Here is a 14,517-nt window from a genome sequence, read left to right as displayed (position 1 = left end):
TCCCCGCCCGTATATAAGGACTTTCAGCGTCCAGCACAGCAGATTACCCTTCTAGTGCTCACTACTTCCTCATCTCTCCTCGTCTGTGGGTGACGGTAGATATTCAGAGCGTTTTGTATGAAGTATTACCTTCACCTTTGTTATTGACGTAAATTCACATGTGTATATTTTTCTTTTGATAGTGTTTTAGCCAAGTGGTCAAGGGTGTTTTGTCTTTAATTGTTTAGTATTCATTTTATAAGAAGTAAAATAAATGTTAATTAAGTTTTGTTATATTAAATATTTTAAAGTGTTTATTCTTTTTTGTTCATAGTCAGCTTGCTCACCGTAAACGTTCCAGATCTATTTTACTTTGTTTTCTCTTTTTTTTAATGTGGGTTTTGGCATAAGATGCTGTTCATTCAAAATAGGAATTTTCTCAAATGTAAATTAATATTGTTATATTTTAACATATTGTGCATATTTAGGCGCTGGTTAGATTAGGAGGTTAGGTTCTGTTGGCGATTATTTGTATTTGTGGTACGTGGGGGAAGTAAGTAAGTAATTATCACAAGAAGGCACCAAGCCGGGAAGGCTATGTAGCACCAGTACGTGGGGGAAACATTTTTCAGCGTTGTGGTTCGAACAAAAGTCGTCAGTGAAGCACTTTCTCTGGAAGTGTTTGAACGTCATCAGTTGTGAGTAGAGTGTAAACAGTTTTTCGTTCATAAACAGGGGGTTTGGCGGGTGCATGGAATCACTGTTGGTCTTTGTTTGGAGGACGGGCTGTTTACAGCGTTGTGGTTCGAACAAAAGTCCTCAGTGAAACACTTGTTCCGGAAATGTTTGGGCGTCATCAGTTGTGAGTAGAGTGTAAACAGTTTTTCATTCATAAACAGGGGGTTTGGCAGGTGCATGGAATAACCATTTAGCCTTTGTTGATGAGAACTGGCTGTTACACACGACTCATAACTGAAGACCTATGTACTTTTCTCGAACATTGCTTTGTTCACAACCTCTGCCCGAATCGCACCTCTATAAATGCTTCATCCACGACTTGCAGGTACCCAAAATTACCAAGAGAACCTAATCATCTTACCTAACCTACTCTAGGGCTAACTATTCAACCCATTTTAGTACATAAAAATATTAGCTTATACTCGAGCAGTTTAAAATGAATACTTAATGAATTTATCTTTGAAGATCGACGCTGCTTTGACGAACATTGTCTGAGGAGAGGTTGAAATATGATCTTGTCCTCAGTAACAAAGGCCAAATGCTCCTTAATCCTGCCGACAAACCCCTTGTTTATAAATGAAAAACATTTTACACACGAACCACAACTGATGACGTGTGCATTTTCCTCGAGCAGTGCTTCGTTCACGTCCTCGAATCGCACCTGTATCATTCACGTGCAGACGATGAAGAATAACGTGGCTGAAGATATGATGACCCCCATATGCCGGGGGGTTTCGGTCCGTCCTGAACCATTATTAAGTCGATTGTCACAATCAACTTACTGTTGATCCAGAACGGAACGAAACGTCGTCGTCTCTTCATCATCTGGTGAGTGATTTGGTCATCATTCACGTGCTGCAAATACCAATCAAGGCCAGCAGGATTTTACCATCTAACCTAACCTAACCAAAGTTAGTTACAACAATACAGCACATTCTAACAATAATATTACCATATATTTGAAAAAATACTAATATTGAATACGTAGTACGTTCCATTTGGTGAATGTATCCTTTGGGTGTGCCGCTGCTTGAACGAGCCTTGCCTGAGGACAGGATAGCGAAATGTGGATACAGAGCTCTGAAACGGTCACCAACCCGGCTGACTAGGAGAAATGCACACACACAGTTGGGTGTGACACCCTTTCGAAAAGAAATAAAAAACTTTCACTGTCGCAGCAGTTAACGAAGTTAGTGGCTCGCTGAAAACTCGTAAATATTTCATCCCTCCCTGCTGGTCCAACACTAAGATATACACTCGGTATTTATTGTCCTTGACACAAACAATGACTGGAATATTTTTTTTTACAAAATTGTGCTTCGCTCGACTTATGGATGTCGAGGGAGGCGTAAATAGTTCCCTATTCTGCCGCTAATGGGCCATAAAGCGCCATGTTACTTTGTCTCTGCGTCTTTGGGGCGCTTCTTTTGATAATTATATTGTTCCACGATAATATTGCTAATTCTGGGAACAATATGAATATGGCGTTATTATATATGTTAAACCAAACATAAATACAGAATCTAACAAACTCGCTAAGCTGCTTCTGTAGTGCCTTCAAAAATTCTAAATTCAAAAACACATAATATGATGCTAAGGCATAAGGGAACAAAATATATAATTTGAATATAGTTGTTATCAATATTAACATGAATCCAATTTCTCTATAATTATATGACACGCGTCATCTTAGACTTGAATAATGATTACTATCTCGTGCAAGACTAAAATGTTTGAGTAAACTTTTGTTCATTACCTTAGAATAATTTTTTTTTAAAAGTGAAGATGAATAAAGTTTTGAGTTTCATTCAATGTATCGCATTTACATAATACGCTATTGGTTGTACACGTTAATTAAACAGTGCCGACAACTGGACAGTGAAACAGAGAGGTGCGAGAGACTTAAGTGACGTGGATGCTTTGCCGGCTGATGCTGCATCACCTGGAGATGACGCACTGCGTGGAGATGACATGTCCCCTGGAGATGACGTGTCAAATGGAGATTACGTGTCCTCTGGAGATGACACATAGCCTGAAGTATCGGGAAATGTGAAAAGTATCCGGTACACCATCTGATAGAGGTGTAGAGGATCTAGCACAGTTTATTATTAGATAGCTAGTTTTCCAATCATTATATTTCGTACCTATTCCGAGCCCTACTACTTTCAATAGAGGTCTTCTGTAAGGAAAATCCCGTAAAATAGGTATCATGTGGGGTGTGGCGCAGGTTAAAAAGATCATCGCTGAGATGGCAGAGACCTTCCCTCAAGCCACTGTCGGAGAATACCTCCCAAGACGGCCACCAGAAGGGAGTATACCTCCCCAGACAGCTACCAGGGGGCATATAACTCCCAAGACGGCTACCAGGGGGCATATAACTCCCCAGACAGCTACCAGGGGGCATATAACTCCCCAGACGGCTACCAGGGGGCATGTACCACCTCTGACGGCCACCAGGGGCAATATACCTCTCCAGACGGCCACCAGTGGGCATATACCTCCCCAGAGAAACACCAGGGGACATTTACCTTCCCAGACGGCCACCAGGGGGCATATACCTTCCCAGACGTTCAATATGGCGCATATACCTCACCGGACGGGCAAAAGGGGGCATATATCTCCCCAGACAGCCACCAGGGGGCATATACCTCCTATGACGTCCACCGGGGGCACATACCTCTCCAGACGTTCACAAGGGGGCATATATCTCCTCAAACTTCCAACAGGGGGCATATACCTCCTCAGACGTCCAACAGGGGGAATATACCTTTCCAGACTGCCACTAGGGGCATATACATCCCCAGACGTCCTCCAGGGGGAGAATATACCACCCCAGACGTCCTCCAGGGCGTCCACCGTCCACCAGGGGGCATATATCACCCCAAACGGACGCCAAGGGGGATATACCTCCCCAGACGGCTTCCAGGGGGCATATACCTCCCCAGATGTTTACAAACGGTCATATACCTCCCCCAGACGTTCACCAGGGGGCATATATCTCTCCAGACGGCCCCCAGAGGGCATATACCTTCCCAGAGAACCACGAGTGGGGCATATATTTCCCCAGACGGCCACTAAAGGGGACATAGACTTCTCCTGATGGCCATCAGGGGGCATATAACTCCCCGGACGTACACTAGAGGGCATATACTTCCCCAGACGTCCACCAGGGGGCATATTCCTACCCAGAACCCGTCTAGGGGGTATATACCTCCCCAGATGGCCACCACAGAGCATATACGTCCCCAGACGTCCTCCAAGGAGTACATATCTCCCCAAATGGCCACCAAGTTGCATATACCTTCCCGGACGTTCACAAGGCAGCATATACCTCCAGAATCGTCTACCAGGGGGCATATACCGCCCCCCGAAATTATCCAGGGGGCACATACCTACCCAGACGTCCTCCAAGGAGCATCTACCTCCCCAGACGGCCTCCAAGGGGTATATACCTCGCCAGTCATCCACCAAGGGGCATATACCTCCCCAGACATCCACCAGGGGGGCATATATTTCCCCAGACGGCCACCCGGGCCATATACCTCCCCCAGACGGCCAACAAAGAGCATGTAGCTCCCCAGACTTCCTCCAGTGGTTATATATCTCCCCAGATGGACACCAAGGGTCATATACCTCCCCAAACTTCCACCAGTGGGGCTTATATTTCCTCAGATGGCCAACACACGGCCATAGACCTCACCGGATGCCCACCAGGGGGCAAACACTTTACCCAGACGTCCACCAGGGTCATATATCTCCCCAGAAAGCCTCCAGGGGGTATAAACGTCGCTCGACGGCAACCAGAGGGCACATACCTCCCCAGACGTCCACCAGGGGGTATATTCCGCCCAAGACGGTCATAATAAGGCATATATCTCCCCAGAGGGCTACCATTGGGGCATATGTTACCCCAGACGGCCACCAAGCGGGCACCGACGTAACCAGGTGACCACCAGGGGGCATATACCTCCCCAGACGGCCACTAAGGGGCAAATATACCTTTCCAGACGGCCACTAAGGGGCAAATATACCTTTCCAGACGGCCACCAGGGAGGCATATACCTCCACAAACGGCCACAAGGGGGTGGGGGGCATATCCCTCCCTAGCCAGACACGAAGGGGCATATTCCTCCCCTTACGTCCACTAGAAGGGGGGGGGGGGGCATATCCCTCAATAGCCGGCCACTAAGGGGCATATACAACCATACACGTCCACCAGGGGAGCATATAACTCCCCAGACGGCCTCCACGACAGAGGGCCACCAAAGGGCATATACCTTCCCAGAGATCCAACAGGGGGGTATATTATACCTCCCCGAGACTGCCACCAAGGAGCATATTCCTCCCCAGAAGTCCTTCAGGGGGCATATACCTCCCCAGAAATCATCCAGGGGGCATAAACCTCCCCAGACGGCCACTAGGGGGCATATATATACCTTTCCAGACGGCCACCAGGGAGGCATATACCTCCACAGACTGTCACAAGGGGGCATAACCCTCACTAGCCGGCCACCAAAGGGCATATACCTCCCCAGACTTCCACCTATCTTGAGATGATTTCCGGGCTTTTTTAGTGTCCCCGCGGCCCGGTCCTCGACCAGGCCTCCACCCCCAGGAAGCAGCCCGTGACAGCTGACTAACACCCAGGTACCTATTTTACTGCTAGGTAACAGGGGCATAGGGTGAAAGAAACTCTGCCCATTGTTTCTCGCCGGCGCCTGGGATCGAACCCACGACCACAGGATCACAAGTCCAGTGTGCTGTCCGCTCGGCCGACCGGCTCCTAGGTGGCAAATACCTCCTCAAACGGCGACCTTGGGGCTTATACCTTCACGGACGTCCTCCAGGGGACATATGACTCTCCAGACGATATATACCCCCTCTCTATGACCAAAGGGGGGGTATATCTCTCCAGCCGTCCTCCATGGTGCATATACCTGCCCAGAAATCACCCAGGGGACATATATCTCCTCATAAATCACCCAGGGGGCATATGTCTACCCAGACGGCCACAAGAGGGCATATACCGTCCCCAGACAGCCACCAAGTGGCATATACCTCCCTAGACGTCCACCTGGGGGCATATTCCTCCTCAGACGGCCACCTGGGGGCTAATAACTCCCAGACGGCTATTAGGGGTAGCCGTCTGGGGAGTCTACTATCCCTCCCCAGACGGCCACCAGGGGACCCATATACCTTCCCAGACGCCACCAGGGAGGCATATACGTACCCAGACAGCCACCAGGTGATTAATACATCGCAAGAGGGTCACCAGAGGCCATATATCTCCCCAGAAGTCCAACAGAGGGTATATCCCATACTAGCCGGCAACCAAGGAGCATATAACTCCCCGGACGGCCACCAAGAGGCGTATATCTCCCCAGACGTTCACAAAAGGGCATATACCACCCCAGGCAGCCACAAGAGGGAATATACCTCGCCAGATAGCCACCAAAGGGGCATATACCTCCCCAAATGGCCACCAGGGGGGCATATACCTTCCAAAGGGCCACCAGTGGGGCATATATTTCCCCACATGGCCACCAATGGGGTAATACCTCCCCAGATGGCCACCAGGGGGCATATACCTCCCCAGACGTCCACCAGGGGCATATACCTCCTCAGACGGCCTCTAGGTGGTATATATCTCGCCAGAGAGCTACCAAAAGGTATATACCTCCCCAGACGTCCACCAGGGGATATATACGACCCACAGATGGCTACCAAGGATTATATATGTCCCCAGACGTACTCCAAGGGGTCATATACCTCCCCAGACGGCCACCAAGTTGCAAATACGCCCCCATACGTTAACAAGGAAGCACATACCTCCAAAAACGTCCACCAGGGGGCATATACCTCCCCAGACGGCCCCCAGGGGGGTTAACATCTCTCCATAGGGCCACTAGAGGGCTTATACCTCCTCAGAGGTCCAACAGGGGGTATATACCTCCCACAGACAACCACCAAGGAGAATATATCTCCCCAGACGTCTTCCAGGGGAGATATTCCTCCCCAGGTGGCAACGAAGGAGCATATACCTCCTTAGACATCCACTATGTGGCATTTACCTTCCCAGACGGCCACCAGGCTGCATTTAAATCCTCAGACGGCCACCAGGGGCCATATACTTAAGACGTATTCCAGAAGACATTTACCTCCCCATACCACCTGGGGGCATATATCTTCCCTGAATGCCACAAAGGGGGCATATACCTACCCCAGATATACAACAGGGGGCAAATACCTTCCAAGACAGCCACCAAGGGGCATATGCATCCCCCAGACATTCACGATGGGGCATATACCTCACCAGACGGCCACCAGGAGGCATATTCCTCCCCAGACATACTCAAGGTGGAATATACCTCCCCAGGCGTCAACAAGGGTGGCATATACCTCCCCAGACAGCCACCAAGGGTCATATACCTCCCCAGAAGGCCACCAGGTGGCATATAACTCCTCAGACGTACACCAGGGGGCATATACCTCCCCAGAAGGCCACCAGGGGGCGTATAACTCCTCAGACGTACACCAGGGGGCATATACAGATTCAGATTCTTTATTTAGGTAAAGTTACATTAATTGATTTACATACATAATGATGGAAATAAAGATAGAGATAATACATACAATACCTAATGCCACTAGTTCGCATAGCGTTTCGGGCAATCTCTGATGGCCTCCCCTGATGGCCACCAGGGGGCATATACCTTCCCAGACGGTTCCCAGGGGGGGGGGGTTATACCTCCCCAGACATCCACCAGGGGAGTGGCATATACCTTTCAAAACGCCCATTAGGGGTCATATACCTCCCCAGACCAGGGAGCATATGCCTTCCCAGACGGCCACAATGGGGCATATACCTTCCATGACGACCACCAGGGGACATATACCTTTCACACGGCTACCAGGAGAAGGTGGGGGGTGCATACCTCCCTACCTCCCCAGACAGTCAACAGTGGAGGCATATACCTCCCCAGACGTCCACCAGGGGGGCATATACCTTCCCAGACGTCCACCAGGGGGACATATACCTCCCCAGACGTCCACCAGGGGGACATATTCCTCCCCAGACAGTCACAGGAGGGTTTATACCTTCCCAGACAACAACCAGGGGGCATCTAGCTAGCCAGACGTCCACCAGGGGGAATATACCTCCCTAGACGTCCACAAAGACGTCTAGGGAGGTCCAGACTTCCACCAGGGGACATAAACCTCCTTCTAAACAGCCACCAGGGGGCATATACCTCCCTAGACAGTCACCTGGGGGCATATACCTCCCCAGACGGCCCGTAAGGGGCATATACCTCCCCATACGTTTACCAGGGGGCATATACTTCCGCAGACGGCCACCAGGGGGCAAACACTCCCTAGACGGTCACCAGGGGATATATATATATACCTCCTCTGAATGCCACCAGAGGGGATATACCTCCCCAAACGGCCACCAGCGGGCATGCCCGTCCCCAGATGTCCACCAAGAAGTGCAAATACCTTCCCAGAGGGACACCAGGGGTCATATACCTCCTCAGACGGCCACCATGGGGGGCATATACCTCCCCAGACGTCCAGCCGGGGGCACAAATCTAACATGACGTTCACCAGCGGGCATGCCCGTCCCCAGACGTACACCAGGGGCATATACCTCCCCCAATGGCAACCAGGGGGGTATATACCTCCCATAAGGCCACAAGGGAGCACATACTTTGCCTGATGGCCACCAGTGGTCATATACCTCCCTAGACGTCTACCAGGAGGGGGGGCATATACCTCCCAAGATGGCCACCCAGGACGCATATACCTCCCCAGACTTACTCCAAGTGGCATATACCTCCCCAGCTGGCTACCCTGGTGGGAGGGGGTGTATACCTCCCAAGACAGCCACCAATGGGGGTATAAACCACCCCAGACCTCCACCAGGAAGGGGGGGGGGGGGCCATATTTCTCGCCAGAGGGAAACAAGAGGGAATTTACCTTCGCAGACAGCCACCAGGGGTCATATTCTGCCCCAGACGGCCACCAAGGGGTATATAGCTCCCCAGACGACCTCCAGGAGGCAAATACCTCCCGAGAGGTCCACCAAGGAAGCATATACCTCCCCAGACGGCAACATGGGTGGGGGGCATATACCTTGAAAAAGTCCACCAGGGGGGGCATATTCTTCTTAAGACAGCCACAAGAGGGCATATACCTTCCCAGACGGCCTATTGGGCATATTCCTACCCGTCCTCCAGGGGTGCATTTACCTCCCATGACGGCAACAAGGGGGCATATATCTCCTCCAGACGTCTACCAGGGGGTATATACCTCCCCAGACGGCCACCAGTGACATATACCTCCCTAGACTTCTTCCAGACTCCTCCCTAGACGGCTACCGGGGGGGGGGGGGGGTATATACCTTCCCAGACGGTTACCAGGGCATTTAACTCCCCAGAAATCCGCCACGTGCCATATATCTCCCCAGACTTCTAGCAGGGATCATATACCTCCCCGGACGGCCACCAGGGGGCATAAACCTCCGCAGATGGCTACCAGGGGATATATCCCTCCCTAGACGGCGAACAGGAGGGGGGGGCATATACCTCCCCAGCCCGCCTCTAGGGGGGCATATACTTCCCCCGACAGCCGCAAAAGGGCATATACCTCTCCGGACGGCCACCATGGGTCATATACATTACCAGAAGGCCACCAGGGGTCATATACATTCCCCAGACGTCTACCAAGGGGCATATACGTCCCATGATGGCCACCAGGGTGTATATTCTTCCGCAGACGGCTGTCAGGGGGGTATATACCTCCCCAGACGGCCACCAGAGGGGTATATTCCTCCCCCCAGACGGCTACCAGAGGGGTATATACCTCCTCAGACGGCACCCATATGGATTATACCTCCCCAGATGGCTTACAGGAGGCTATATTTCTCCCCAGATGGCTACCAGGGGGTCTATATACCTTCCCAAACTGCCACCAGGGGTCATATACCGTTCCAGAAAGCCACCAGGGGTCATATGCATTCCCCAGACGTCTACCAAGGGGCATATACGTTCCTTGATGGCCACGTACCAGGGGGCATATACCTCCCCGGACTGCCACCAGGGGGGCATATATCTCCCCAGATGTCCACCAGCAGGGGGTTTACTTCTCCAGACAGCCACAAAAGGGCATATATACCCTCCCAGACGTCCGCCAGGGAAGCATATACCCCAGACGTCCACCAAGTGGCATATACCTAAGTAGACGTCCATCAGGGTGCATATACCCCCCAGAAGGCTATTAAGGGGGGGGGCATATACTTCCCCAGACGGCAATCAGGTGGATATACCTCTTCGGACGGCCACCAGGGGGTATATACTTTCCCTGACGGCTATCGGGGGGGGGGGGGTATATACCTCCCCAGACGACCACCAGAGGGCATATACTTCCCCAGACGGCTATTAGGCGGGTATATTCCTCCCCCAGACGGCTACCAGAGTTGTATATACATCCCCAGACGGCTTCCAGGAGGCTATATACCTCCCCAAACGGCCACCAGGCGGGTATGTACCTCTCTAGACGTCCACCAGGGAAGCATATACCTCCTTAGACGGCCACCAGGGAGAATATACCTCCCTGAGCAGAAATCCACCAGGAGCACTATACCTCTCCAGAAGGCCACCAGAGGGGTATATTCCTCCCCCAGACGGCTACCAGAGAGATATATACTTCCCTGGATGACACCCAGGGGGTTATACCATCCCAGACGGCTTCCAAGGAGCTATATTTGTCCCCAAATGGCTACCAGGGGGGTATATACTTGCCCAGACGGCTACCAGGGGTCATATACCTCCCTGGGCGGCCATCAAGGGCATATATCTCCCTAGATGGCCACCAGGAGATATATCCCTTCCCAGCCGGCAAACAGGGGTGGAGGGGCATATACCTCCCCAGCCCGCCTCTAGGGGGCATAAACCTCCCCAGACGGTTACCAGGGGGATATATACCTCCCCAGATGGCTACCATCTGCTTTTTTTCGCAGGGATATTCCTGCGCGGGCCCCTAAGCCTGTGGCTGGCCCACTAAGTGTTGCTTGTTTCTGTTTTACTTGGGCGGAGTATGAGTATTTATGACTCGTATGGTCGCTTCAGTAAGATTTTGCCATATGTGTTTAACAACTTCTGCTCTGTTGAATCTAAGTTGAAATCTTAATGGGTTTGTAACTGTGCACTGTGTTAGATAATGTTCCAATGGTCTGTCGGGCATTTCTCCACAGTGTTGACATTTCCTCTCATCTTCCGGAACCTCTAAGCCTATTTCCCATGCACATGGGTATCCTAGCCTGATGCGATGTAAGTGTACTTCTGTTGCTTTACTGCTCCCTTTCATCAAACTAAGTGGTTCGTAGTTGGTTGAATTGTTGTACCAACCTGCAGATCCTGATGGTGTAACTGATGTGTTGTGGATCACTGTACATCTTTTGCATTTTTATGTTTCTAATTACTTTCTTAATCTGTGATAGACTCTGTGGTATGTAAATGGCTACATTTCTTCTCTTAATTGCAAGTTTTGCACCTTCGTCTGCAATGTCATTTCCTATTATTCCCACATGACTTGGCACCCAGTTGATAAGTACCCGTCGGCCTTGTCGTTTGAGTGTTTGCATTAATGATATGACATTTGTGATCAGATGTATGTTATCACATATGTGTTCTTGTAGCAATGTTTCAATGGCGGTTCTCGAATCTGTATGTATGATAACATGTTATCGGTGTTCAGCAAGAGCATTTTCCAAAGCCTTTTGAATGGCTAGCATCTCTGTTTGTAAAGTCGAACACCCATTTGAGAACCTCCAACTATTTACAGAGTTTCCTGCTTTAACTGCAGCTCCGGTTTCTTGTCCCTGCTGGTCTACTGATCCATCTGTGAAGTAAGTGAAGCTGTCGGATGCCATGTTTGCTTCTATATGCATCTGTGCAATGTTACGTAGCAGATGAGGATTTGTCTGGTTCTTTTTTCCTTCAATAACAATAATTTTAAAGTCTGCTGGCAGAGATTCCCAAGGGGCTTGCATAACAAAGTCTGCATGTATTTCGTCGACACCCCTCTCAGTGACTGTGTTTGTTATATCGAATGTATTGATGGTGTTTATTGCACAATGGGTCCACCTGTTGCTATTGGAGGCTCTTCTATCCAGAGTTAGTGCTCCAGTGATTATATCTTTAAGAGAACTGATTTTAGCTGATAGCAATAAATAGGTACCTGGGAGTTAGACAGGTGCTATGGGCTGCTTCCTGTGTGTGTGTGTGTGTACTCACCTAGTTGTGCTAGCGGGGTTTGAGCTTTGGCTCTTTGGTCCCGCCTCTCAACTATCAATCAAGCGGTGTACAGATTCCTGAGCTTGTTGTGCTCTATCAAATCTACATATGAAACTGTATATTGATTCCGCCTCTCCCACAATTCTACCTAATGCATTCCATTTACTAACTACTCTGACACTGAAACAATTCTTTCTAATGTCTCTGTGGCTTATCTAGGAACTATGTTTTCACATGTGTCCCCTTGTTCTTATTCAACCCGTGGTAAAGAGTTTGTCTTTGTCAACCCTGTCAATTCCCCTGAGAATTTTGTAGGTGGTTATCATGTCTTGCCTTACTCTTCTGCTTTCAAGGGATGTGAGGTTCAACTCCCTTAGCCTTTCCTCGTTGGTCATACCTCTCAGTTCTGGGACCAGTCTGGTGACATACTTCTGAATCTTCTCTAACTTTGTCTTCTGTTTAACTAAGTATGGGCTCAAGGCTGGAGCTGCATACTCCAGGATTGGTCTTACATAAGTGGTATACTTTGGTCTTAGGTGTGTGTGTGTGTACTCACCTAACTGTACTCACCTAATTGTGCTTGCGGAGGCTGAGCTCTGGCTCTTTGGTCCCGCCTCTCAACTGCCAATCAACTGATGTTAGAGTCCTGAGCCTACTGGGCTCTATCATATCTACATTTGAAACTGTGTAAGGAGTCTGCCTGCACCACATCACTGCCTAATGCATTCCATCTGTTGTGTGTGTGTGTGTGTGTGTGTGTGTGTGTGTGTGTGTGTGTGTGTGTGTGTGTGTGTGTGTGTGTGTGTATTACAGTACATGAAGTAGACGTAATATAGGAAAAATAAAATGGGTTAGAAAGGCGGGGTCCAAGAGCTAATAGCTCGATTCTGCAGATACAAATAATAAATACAAATAGTAAACACACACACACACACACACACACACACACACACACACACACACACACACACACACACACACACACACACACACACACACACACTCACCACAAAAAACAATATTCACTTATCTATCAAGAGCAGATAAACCACACTTGAAAGAATGAAATGAACGCAAGAGCTCTTTCAACTCTCTCGGATTGAAAGTTAGTAGCAGAATAACTGCCAAGGAATTGATTGATTGCTGAAGCCACCCAAGAGGTGGCACGGGCATGAATAGCCCGTAATGCGAAGGTAGCTGTAGCAACAGTTAGATAGGACCAGCCTATGAGACCGGAAGCCTGAGAATTATCACATATTTCCAACGTTTCCTCTTGTGTCCGGGAGTTGGAAAAAGAAAAAAAGACACAGAGAGGTCAAGCTAGAGGTCGAGAGGTCAAGATAGAGGTTGAGAGGTCAAGATAGAGGTTGAGAGAACATGTAGGGGTCAGTAAAACAGCAAAAGTCAAAACAGTTAGGTCTACCTAACAGCAAAAGTCACAAAATTCAGGCCAGACGAATTACGTGAAGCTATTGAGCCTGAAAGTATGTACAAGAGGGTATGGGTTAGAGAGGAGATGGTATCCTACCTTAAACTTTCGTGCAATATTGGAATTCAGGACAGGCTCCAGTCGGAGCCACCCAGGGCCATCATTTAAGGCATCAGGATAGTTACAGTTTAAGGAAGAGTCAATGAAATTTAGTTTAACAAAACCACTGCAACGGGAGATGCTTTTTGATGCACTCCAATCCGTGACATGATCGGGAAAGGTGGAACTATGCGCTAGATTGTTGTGCAGGCCTAACTGCATATGTTGGGAAAGACTATTATCAAGATCTATCCATCTGTGCGACGGATATAAAATCACAATCCTCGCATGTGACCGAATGCACACATTCTACTGCGGTATTGGGCGAGTTCTTAATTAAAATGGATTTTACCGTAGTATTGTTTTGGAAAACCAGGTTGACATTAAAAGTTTTGAAAACCCAGAAAAGTTTAAAAAGTTCTTCAAAGTACAATAACAAAAAGAGAGTTTTTGTTTTGTTTGGGTTAAGTTTAGCCTCAGGTATGGGATTATAAAATGTATGATTTGCCTCTCCCAATGAAGAGTTCAAAACAAATTTTGGTTATTGCATCTTCACCCCAATTTTATATATTTTGCTCATTACTTCATCAATAAATTCTGTGGTACAAACTTGCAAGGCTCTGAGAAACATCGAGGATAACACCGAATTTTCACATTACATAAAATAAATCACATTAAGAATCTTTAATGTGATGTTTGGAAAATCATACATATACGAGCACACACATTGGAAGTTACCTGTAAACGTCAAACTGAAAAGATCTGTTTATCTTGTAAATTCTAATATGCAAAAAAAGCAAAACTACATTTCCCTCATTCTCAATCATAAATTTGATGAAGAAACAAGGGAATTAAGTTGACTAAGAAACTTGGACTGATCGCGATCACTGGATCACAAACTCTGAATTGCATCGACATATCTATACCACACCATGTAAGGGGGTAAATTCTATGGTTACATTTTTGCTTAAAAAATTA

At 48.6% G+C, this 14,517-nt stretch overlaps 1 protein-coding gene across 1 annotated transcript in view; it reads right to left on the bottom strand.

The window, feature by feature from the left end:
• The window catches only part of LOC123756339 (uncharacterized), a 1,167,846-nt gene that overhangs the window by 530,040 nt on the left and 623,289 nt on the right, over positions 1-14,517 (bottom strand). The window lies entirely within an intron of this gene.

Source organism: Procambarus clarkii, chromosome 25 (assembly GCF_040958095.1).
Source record: "Procambarus clarkii isolate CNS0578487 chromosome 25, FALCON_Pclarkii_2.0, whole genome shotgun sequence".
In the NCBI taxonomy this organism is placed as follows: Eukaryota; Metazoa; Arthropoda; class Malacostraca; order Decapoda; family Cambaridae; genus Procambarus; species Procambarus clarkii.
Note: the sequence above shows the minus strand (reverse complement) of the source record. Positions and strands in the feature narration are given on the sequence as shown.